The sequence below is a fragment of the Pteropus alecto genome, unplaced genomic scaffold, assembly GCF_000325575.1.
Source record: "Pteropus alecto unplaced genomic scaffold, ASM32557v1 scaffold237, whole genome shotgun sequence".
Lineage (NCBI taxonomy): Eukaryota > Metazoa > Chordata > Mammalia > Chiroptera > Pteropodidae > Pteropus > Pteropus alecto.
In genome coordinates this window covers 2497108-2506900 of record NW_006440624.1, presented here as the reverse complement: position 1 = coordinate 2506900, position 9793 = coordinate 2497108, and positions in this window count along the sequence as shown.

The window sequence follows — 9793 nt, the reverse complement described above, 5'->3', positions numbered from 1 at the left end:
TGCCTCCATTTATCCTTACTGATGTGTGCCATGGTCATTCACAACCTTTTCCAGTTCTTTAACTATATCATACTGACTTTAAAATACCCAGCACAAATTCCAATTAATGACTGCATCTGGGCACTCAATATACCCCTTAATTAAGGCTCTCCTAATGACTGATTCCTTCTTGAACTTCTAATTCACTTGTTGCCTCTATGGCACACAGTACCTTCTCATACACTAGGCTTTTCTTAAATTATATCTGTATCATTTAGGATTTAAATGCTATTTCCAATACTATGTAGTTTTGTTAAAAGTTTCATGTATATAACTTGTCATCCCAAGTACATTCTAATTGCTTTGTAAATGACGACTAGGATATAAATCGTGTTGTAATTTTTACAGTGATGAAATCTTGATCTTGTCAAGGAATTTTCCCTCCCAGTGTTGAAGTAGGACATCTCATTCAATTCCCACCTTTTACCCCTTTTCTTAGAGGTTACACAATATTTTAGTTTTTAAATAAATTTTAGATCTCAAGTTTTAAACTCGAGATCAAAGGTATGCCTAGGAAGAGAGAGAATATTTAACCTCAGAGAGAGGAAATAAAAACTTCTAGAGCATAATCAGAGGAAAGAGATCTTAAATTCACAGAAACAATAAATAACTCAAGTTATAGACACATTATTATAATCAAAATACACTTTAAAATAATTTAAAATTATTTTAAATAATCTATCTCAGATATAAACTGAGATAGTGCCAAATGAGTTGTTTAGCTCATTATTATGGGAACTAGAAGGATGATAAATGCTGGATCAAAGGAAGGAGAGATATATGTAATCGGAGGGAAAAAGGAATTCTGGGACTAAATTGCAAAGCTAGATAAAAAATTGAATAGTGTCCCTGGCTAATAAAATTGTAACAGTTGATGTTATTTTTTTTCTATTGAACAGAAATAATTTGCATTATTTATTGTCAAAAATAATTTACACTTATCAATTCTCTGGAAGCTAACATCTAACTTTATAAAGGCTAGACATAATTGGTAATAAATAGAAAATCAAACAAAATTACATCCCTTGTTATGTAATTTGTAATCTCCATCATTAAGCTGTACACCTGAAACTAATATGTCCGTATTAAACTAATTATACCTCAATAAAAAATGCAAAAATAAAGAAAAACTGCATTCCCTAGATGAAGAAATTTAATTTCCAGAGGCTTGTCAGATGATATTCTCATATGGCTTTAAAAAGTTATGCAGTAATCTTATTTCCGAATTTTAGATTTTTTTCTCTTAACACTATAAATTAACAAAGACATCTAAGTACCTAGATTGGAATAGGGAAGATCAAGAAGGGCTATTTTCAGCTGCTAGAAATGAAGCCATTTTTGTGTGTACAAAAGGACAAAAAGAGCTAGAGAAAAAGTATTCAGCTCTCAGTTCCCGTTTATTTGGCCTAACCAAAACAAAAACGCAGTTGAGCAGTGGACCAGCTGAAGAGGAACAGGGCCCTCTTAGAAGGTTGACTAAAACTGTACACCTAGCCTATGGAAGTGGCTTGTTACTGAAGGATCCCATAAATACACACTGGAGGAAGATGAGTTGGGGTCACTTTGTGAGCAACCTGACAAATCAACTTATGCTAATGAGGTATGCCCCTTAATTTTTCATCACTTTCCAGACACAGGATAAAGATGTGATGAATCAATAACAAGTGGAGAAAATATTCAAAGCTAGGGAGAGGGGTAGAAGCAATCTGAAAATTGCATAACCAGGATAATTATTGATTGCCTCCATAGATAAAATCGACCCCTGTGCTTGATGTGCATGATTCAGGAGCCTACAGGCTTTGGAACCTACTTATTTCTCATTGAAAAAATGAGATGTTCTCACTGTATTTGTGACAGTTTCTATATACAGTCATCGTATTTCCTGGCCTTGCATCTGTACTGAAGTTTGCCTAACTTTCTTGCAAGTTTGAGAGTTTCTTCTGGGACTTTAAGAATTCATCAACAGAGATGTGATTCTCAGTTATTGTTGGCAGTGATGGTAACTATCACTGTATTTTAGCTGCAAAAACCACCTCTACAACCTCCATTTTCAGGATCCATTCTCAAAAACACAAAAGATGTATTCAAGCCACAGACATAGCTAATATTAAATTAAATGTATTAGGGGCTGGGAATTCTAATGAAGATTTTTACTACCTCTTTCGGACAGAGTATAGTAGAGCTGACTCTTTCATGTATTGAATTGATAGGTCCCCCAGAGGAATTCCCAGAGGAATGGCCTTAAAATTGTGAAAATACATATTTTTGTAAACTTTGTTTAAAAAAAAAAAACATTTCTGTGCTTTTTTGTAAACAACAGAATACCATAAGTTGGCAAATAAATTTAAAAAAAAAAACACAAAAATGGGAGTTTTTATAGCAAGACAGGTGTCCTTGGACCTAAAATTCTTTTCCAACTGTCTGGCTCACTCCTCATAGTTTTCCTCAGTTTCTCATAGTTATTTTGCCATCTTAATTATGTAACAAAACTGTCTTAACTATAAAGAAAAAACATACTCTTTGGTGTTTTCCTTAAAAACACAGATGAATAAGCAGTATATAAAATTCCTGGTGATTTCCACAGAAGATGTCCTCTTCCTCTATGTTCCTATAAAAACAAAATTCTCTACCTTAATGGCAATGGAAGAGGTGAGATAGTCGAAAGCACCAGAAATGAATTTTTAGGAATATCAGTTGTTTGTCCCTATTGAGTAATCATAGATAGAGAGCAAATGAAATTACTTGAGTAATCATAGATAGAGAGCAAATGAAATTACTTCTTTTAAGAATAATAGTTTCCAGAACTCTATTCTGGGAATTACCATAAAGAGAGGCATCATTACTTAATAAATCTATTTCCTCTAAGTTTAGACAATATAAAATATAATGCAAAGCCACATCTGTGTATTCTATCTGCTTAACTTCTTATTCACCCCGGGCAATGAATGGGTAAAGTATATTTGCTTTTTGAAATGCTGATAATTTTGCTTCTGACACTAGATACGTCAAGAGAGAACTGATGATATGTCCTTAGGGTGAATCCCTGGGGCACTACAGTGCAACCAGGTATAGTGGTCACAGACAGACGTGAGCAGCCAAGGCTGGTCCTTGATCCAGCAGGGAGGGAGGGTGATTTGTCTTCCTCACCACTCATCTACCTTCTCTAGATCTCTCCATTTTCCTCCTAGAATTTTCCCATAATCAAAATGTTTTTCTTCAGATAAAAGATTTGGCCTGAGTCATGCATATCTTACTGTAAAATTCTGTGTCTGATAGAGCCAAATTTTTGGCATTTTAATCAAAGTGTCTAATGAAGAATTTCAAGCATAAGAGAGTAGATGGGGAATTTGAGGGAGAAAAGAGGTACTTCCCAGTCAGAGCCTGAAATTGCAACAATTTTGCTAACAAAAACTTTGCAGTGCCAGTGCTATGATGGTACTTAGGCTACTCAGAGTTAGAAGTTTTGAAACTTCAGCTATGCTGTTTTGTGTCTTCATCGTGTTTTCTCAGGTATACCAGATCATTATACTAAGTTAAAGTCTATGGTACAATTATTTTGTGACTAATTTATGTTTGTACTTTCCAAGTGACACATTTATTCATCATTCACTTAGAAAACCATTTAAACTGTAAAGTCCCAATTTTTTCTGACCACAACGAACAAGCTTCTACTTTCTCTTCCCTCAACCTATGAAGTAGGATCATTTAACCATTACTCTTCCTCAGCTCTATAACCTGCTAACTAATTATTTTTTTATTCTACTGTCTTGGAAGCTCTGACATTATGTTATGAAGCTCCCTCCAGCTCTCTTGTTTTCCTGTGAACTTTAGTACCATTTGTTGGCTACATCATTTATGTGGTGGTTGCATATTTTAAATTGAAGAGATATTTTATTTTATCCCATTTCTCTCATGTCCTTTTTTTATAAGCTCTTTATAAAAAAGAATCAGATTTCACCTCTATATTCTAAGTAAACTGCACCATCAATTTCTAAATTGTAGTTGCCTGATATATTATTGTTGTATTTGAATTAAAATGTATTGAGGGATTGCATATCTTATAAAAGACTTGTATTCAAAATATATAAAGAACCCATAAAACTCAATAAGAAGACAAGCAACCCAATTAAAAAAATGGGCAAAAAATCTGAAAAGACATTTTACTATAGAAGATATACGGATGGCAAATAACTATTAAGAAAAGATGCTTAATATAATTTGTCATTAGGGAATCACAAATTAAAACAATAAGATACCACTATACACCTATTAGAATGGCTAAAACCCAAAACACTAATGCTGGCAAGGATATGAAATAATAGGAATTCTTGTTCATTGCTGGAGACTACAAAATGGTATCGGCACTTTGGATTATAGTTTAGTGTTTTCTTACAAAGCTAAACATAGTCTTACCATACTATCCAGCAATCATGCTCTGAAGTATTTACTCATTTGAAAACTATGTCTACAGAAAAACTTGCACAAGAATGTTTATAGTGGCTTTATTTATAACTGCCCAAACAGGAAGCAACCAAGATGGCTTTAATAGGTGAACATATAAACAAAGTGGTGTAGCCATACAATGCAATACTACTTTGTGATTAAAAAAAAAAAAATAGCTATTGAACCAGGCAAAGACATGGAAGGATTTTATATGAATGTTGCTCAGTGACAGAAGCCAGTCTGAAAAGGTTACTGTATTATTTTATTTGTGCAACATTGAAGAAAAGGCAAAACCATAGAAACAGTAAAATGATCAGTGGTTGCCAAAGATTGGGGGGAGTCGGGGGCTGGGGTGGTGAGGAGAAGTGGTTTCAACAGATAAAACACAAGGGATGTTTTCAGGTGTTGAAACTTTCATATAGGACATTTTAATGGTGTATACTTTACATTATGTATTTATTGAATCCCATAGAATTTTATAGTACAAAGAGTGAACTTTAAGGTATGCACTAAAAAAATTTAGGGTATTGGGAGATCCCAGTATGGAATACAGAATGTAACAAAACAATCTAACTGTTATACAAATATATGAAACAACCTCTCTGAAGGAGCTAAGGAAAAAAGTTGCTGACCTAAGTAGCTTTGAAAATAATCGGTGTCTATAAGAATTTTAAAGAAAAAGAACAATACATAAGACTGTACTCTAGTTGATATAGTTGGTTACCAAAACCACTATACATGGAATTGGACAATTAAGTAAAAATATAGTGGAAAATGTTTTTGCACTCAAGTTTCCTAGACTGGTACAATGACCTTGAAATAACACAAATAACATTACGAACATTACATGAGAAAGTACACACAAAAAACTAAGCACTATTGTGTAGAGTTGGCCCACAGTAGGTATTCAATAAAAGTGAAATAATTGGTCTTTTTCCTCCATTGCTATAGGTTTACTGTTTAATATTTTAAAATTTTGCTGTTTATTCTGATAAAAATTTTATAAGATCCAAAAACAGATGGCTGGCTCTGATTATCCCCTATATTCCAACATGCTACTAACAGATTATGCACTGAAATCTGCACGGAAAGAATTGTGACCTGTTGGAATTTATAAGAAAGAGTCTGTTTTTGTACTTAAATACAGGTCATCTTACAAAAATGTGGATTGGGTACAATAATCTTACAAAAGAGGTCCATTTAACTGTTTCACTGTTTATATTTATTGAAGGTAACTTTTGATGTTCTCTATTAATTATCTTAGATAATTACCTTGGATTAGGTAGAAAAAATATTAATGGTCTGAAAATAAATTTGAGAACACATGGTATCTGTATATAATGTTTCTCTCCATGTTTTTAATCATAGCTTAATAAGAATTTACTAGTCATAGGAAATAAGAACAAAAATGCATGCAGGTCAGAGAAAATAGTGTGTGAATATCAATATTCTAGATATAAAGAAAATGTATACATTTGACCCCTAGTGTCCAGTTGAAAATGTTGTGAATTAAAGGTCATTTTGGTGTCAGAAAAAAAACTTTCAACCATTAAGCAGGTAAAATGTCTTGTGATGTTATAAGTTAATTAGTTGTAGACTTGTCAAAATTTTTAGAAAATTTTTAGAACATTTTTAGAAAAAGGATGAGTTATCCAAATCAGTATGAGTTATAATGCCCATCATCTTCATGGTAAATTAAAATATGTATGGCAACACAGATATATGTCTTAAATGTTGTATTTCTTGTTTATGCTATTAAACCCAGTCTACCTGTTTCTCATACAGAGAACCATAACTGAGTGAGAAATAATTTTTTTTAAATTTACTGACTGGAAATCTATCTTTTTGGTTTTAACTATGTAAAGTCAAAGTGCCTCAAAAAGAACTCCTAGACATAAGGTAACAAGTGAAAGCTAGCCTTCATTTAGAAGTAGACCTTATTGTAGGAAGTAAGATTCAAGCAAGATGTCTACAGAGTAATATAAGACTTTGTGAACTAAAGTGTTTCTGAACATTATTTTTTAGGTGTATCTTTCTCTTCTTTTTATCTGATAACTTTTAAGAATGTTTCATTAGGTCTCAATTATTTTTAAGAACATCCAAAGCAAGAGGTTTTGCCATTTGTGGATCTAACATAAAAAGGAGTTCCATGAACCCATGGAGCAGCATAGTAACAGTGGGAGTCATGATGAGAAGGATCCAATACAGAGAAAGTCAGGAAGACAAGAGTCGGGTACTTAGAACTAGATAACCTCTTCACACTTTCATCCCTCACATCTGGCTACAGAGGTTCTGTATTTTGTTTTGTTAAGGGAAGCAAGGTTTTCTTATACCATACTTTATCTTTGAAAGAGGGAAGTTTTCAAAATGTTTGACCTGATGTTTAAATATTTGGATTTGTATATTTCAAAGAAAAAAGAAGTGGATACTTCAAATGAAACACACTTTATACTATGGCCTCTTAACTACTTTGCCAAATAAAATTTGCTTCTAGTATAATTTTATTTTATACCATACACACTCATATTACAAGCTCATATTACAAGTTATGTGAAATTTATTATCAGGGAGAATATGACAACTCAGCATTTTAATTTCATAGAAAGAAGTCCTTTGTAAAATTCAAAGTGAAAATTCCAGAATACTGTATTATATTTTGAAAAGGGTTAAGAGAATAGATCTTAAATTTTCTCACCACAAAAAAAAAGTCATTACATGACACAATGGAGGTATTAGCTAATGTTATGGTGTGATCATTTTGCGAAATATAAATTTATAAATGTATTAAATCAACACTTTTTACACCTTAAATGCACATAGTGCTATATAGAAATTATATCTCAATAAAGCTGGAAAGAAACAAGAAAATCAATGGACTAAAGTCCAATAAGTTATGAATAAAAAGTCTAATGATTTGGTTTCAGAACCCAGTTCACCTTCCCCGGTGTCTAGTGGTTAGGATTTGGCGCTCTCAAATCCCAACTCTGCCACTAAATGTAACCTCAGGCAAGTCATATCACTCAGGGTATCCTGGCTTTAGTTCTTCCTCTTATTTCTGCCTGGAATAAAATTAATAAGATAGAACATGCCATAGTTAAGTAACTTGCTCAAGGTCGCCTCCTATAGGATTGGGACAGGATCCTCCACTGTGTCATGTAATGACTTTTTTTAAACTCAGAGTCTAATCCAGGGCCTGAATTCTTAACCAAAACCTTTAAAACACACATATATGGCCAACTGATTTTCTGCAAAGGTGCCAAGATAGTTCCATGGGGGAAAGATAGTCTTTTTAATAAATGCTACTGGAACAACCGAATAACTACATAAAATAAAATGAATCTTGATCTTTGCTTTACACCAAACACAAAAATTAACTTAAAATGTATCATATACCTAAATATAAAAACTAAAATTATCAAATTTCTGGAAGAAAACACAGAAGAGTTTTGTGATCTTGGGGTAAGCAAACTTTTTTCTAGACAAGATAGTGAGATTACTATCATAAGTGAAAAAATTAATAAATTTGACTTCATCAAAATTAAAAATCTATTGCTTTTTTAACTGTTAAGAAAATGAAAAGTTAAGTCACAAACAGGAAGAAAATATTTGTGATACATATATCTGATAAGATTTATAATAAAAATATATAACAACTCATACGTCTCAATAATAATAAGACAAACCTTTTAATAAATAGTTTTTTATAATAAAAGGAAGAAGTTTGAATAAGTACTTTATAGAAGAAAGTGATATGAAAGTGAATGATAGTGAAAAGGTGCTCACTATCTTTAGTGGCTAGATGGGTCTATATCTTTGTCAAAATTCATCAAACACTGCACTTTAAAAAGATGATTTTTACTGTATGTAAGATACTATATCTGAATCTGTCTGCTTTTTCATATCTTAATTCAAAATATGGCAACTCCTAAGATTTGTTACAAGTGGAAAACAAAGCATCACATTCACTTCAAAATTTCAGATCTTAAATCTGGAGAAGGAAGCCAACACTCTTTTGGAGCCATGAATATTGTCCACGCTCCATCCATTGCTTCGATTGGAATTTTAGAAGATTTACAGACACTAGCCTGCTGTATTTCTACTTGACATTCAGCCACCCACAGAATGTGGGGCAATTCTTACCATTTTGCTTCATTATTCCCTGTTTCCGAGGCTCAGATGACACCAAATCCATCGGAAATTTTCCTTCCAACAAGTGAGGCTCACCCAATGCTATGAAAACTTTCAGAGATGTCTAACATTGATCCCTCTCTTTGAAAAACATAATTTGAATGAAATAACTTTAAAAGGTTCTTAAACTAGTCATGTTTTAAAGATAAATGACACTATTTATAAATAGGAAGCAAAAAAAGAAAATAGACTAACTTTAAAGAGTACTTAGTGACTGTCCATCGTGATTATAATAAAATTTTATGAAGTTAAAATATGGAAAAATGAAATGTCATTATTTATGACCTTTTTCCCCTTAAGCTTAAAATACTATTCAGGGCAGAGGTTTTATTTGTTTGGATGAACATTTATTATTTACTTAAAGTTAAGTATATCCAAAGAGCAAAAGTAGTATGATTTTCATGTTTCTCTAGTGATTTAAAACAAATTGTCGAGCACTGCTGTACTTCTAATCATGTGTTTTATAATGATTTACTAGAGTAGTTAACAGAATCAACAACATCCACTTTATAGAGACTTTATATAAAATATATCAAATATAAATTTTATATATTGAAAACATGATTTTCAGGAAGCACTTCTTTGGATTACAAGGACTTCAAATAATACAGGTTAGATTTCATTTTTTTATATCTGCAAAATCATACATTTTCATGAGATAGCGTTTATAAATGAAAGTTCAAAAACAATTTTGAAAACAAGTAAAAGCAGTTTATTAGGTAAGTACTGATCCTGGAAGAGCATCATGCACATTCTCAGGATGTTTCCATGCTTCTCCAAAGACCCCTGCACCAAGTTATGGGTGAGATGCAATAGTTTCAAGGTCCACAGGAAGGATCACAGAGTTGGTGACCTTCATGGCATTTCACCAGAAGTTGTGTCAACATCAAAATGGTTTGGCTTTTTCCTGCAGTCCTGCCAAAGAAAATAATTTCCTTTTAGAAACTCTAGTTTAGAATCTAGGTTAGTAGAGGACTTTATCTAAAACAGCTAAATTTTCTTTTTCAGAATGAAACCACAAAAGTAAATATGGTTTGAAATTACTAATCCCCATAACAAGGAAGAAGGAAGTTTGGCAAATAAAAGCTGAAAGGGATTTTTGATGGAGAAAATATTTAAATCT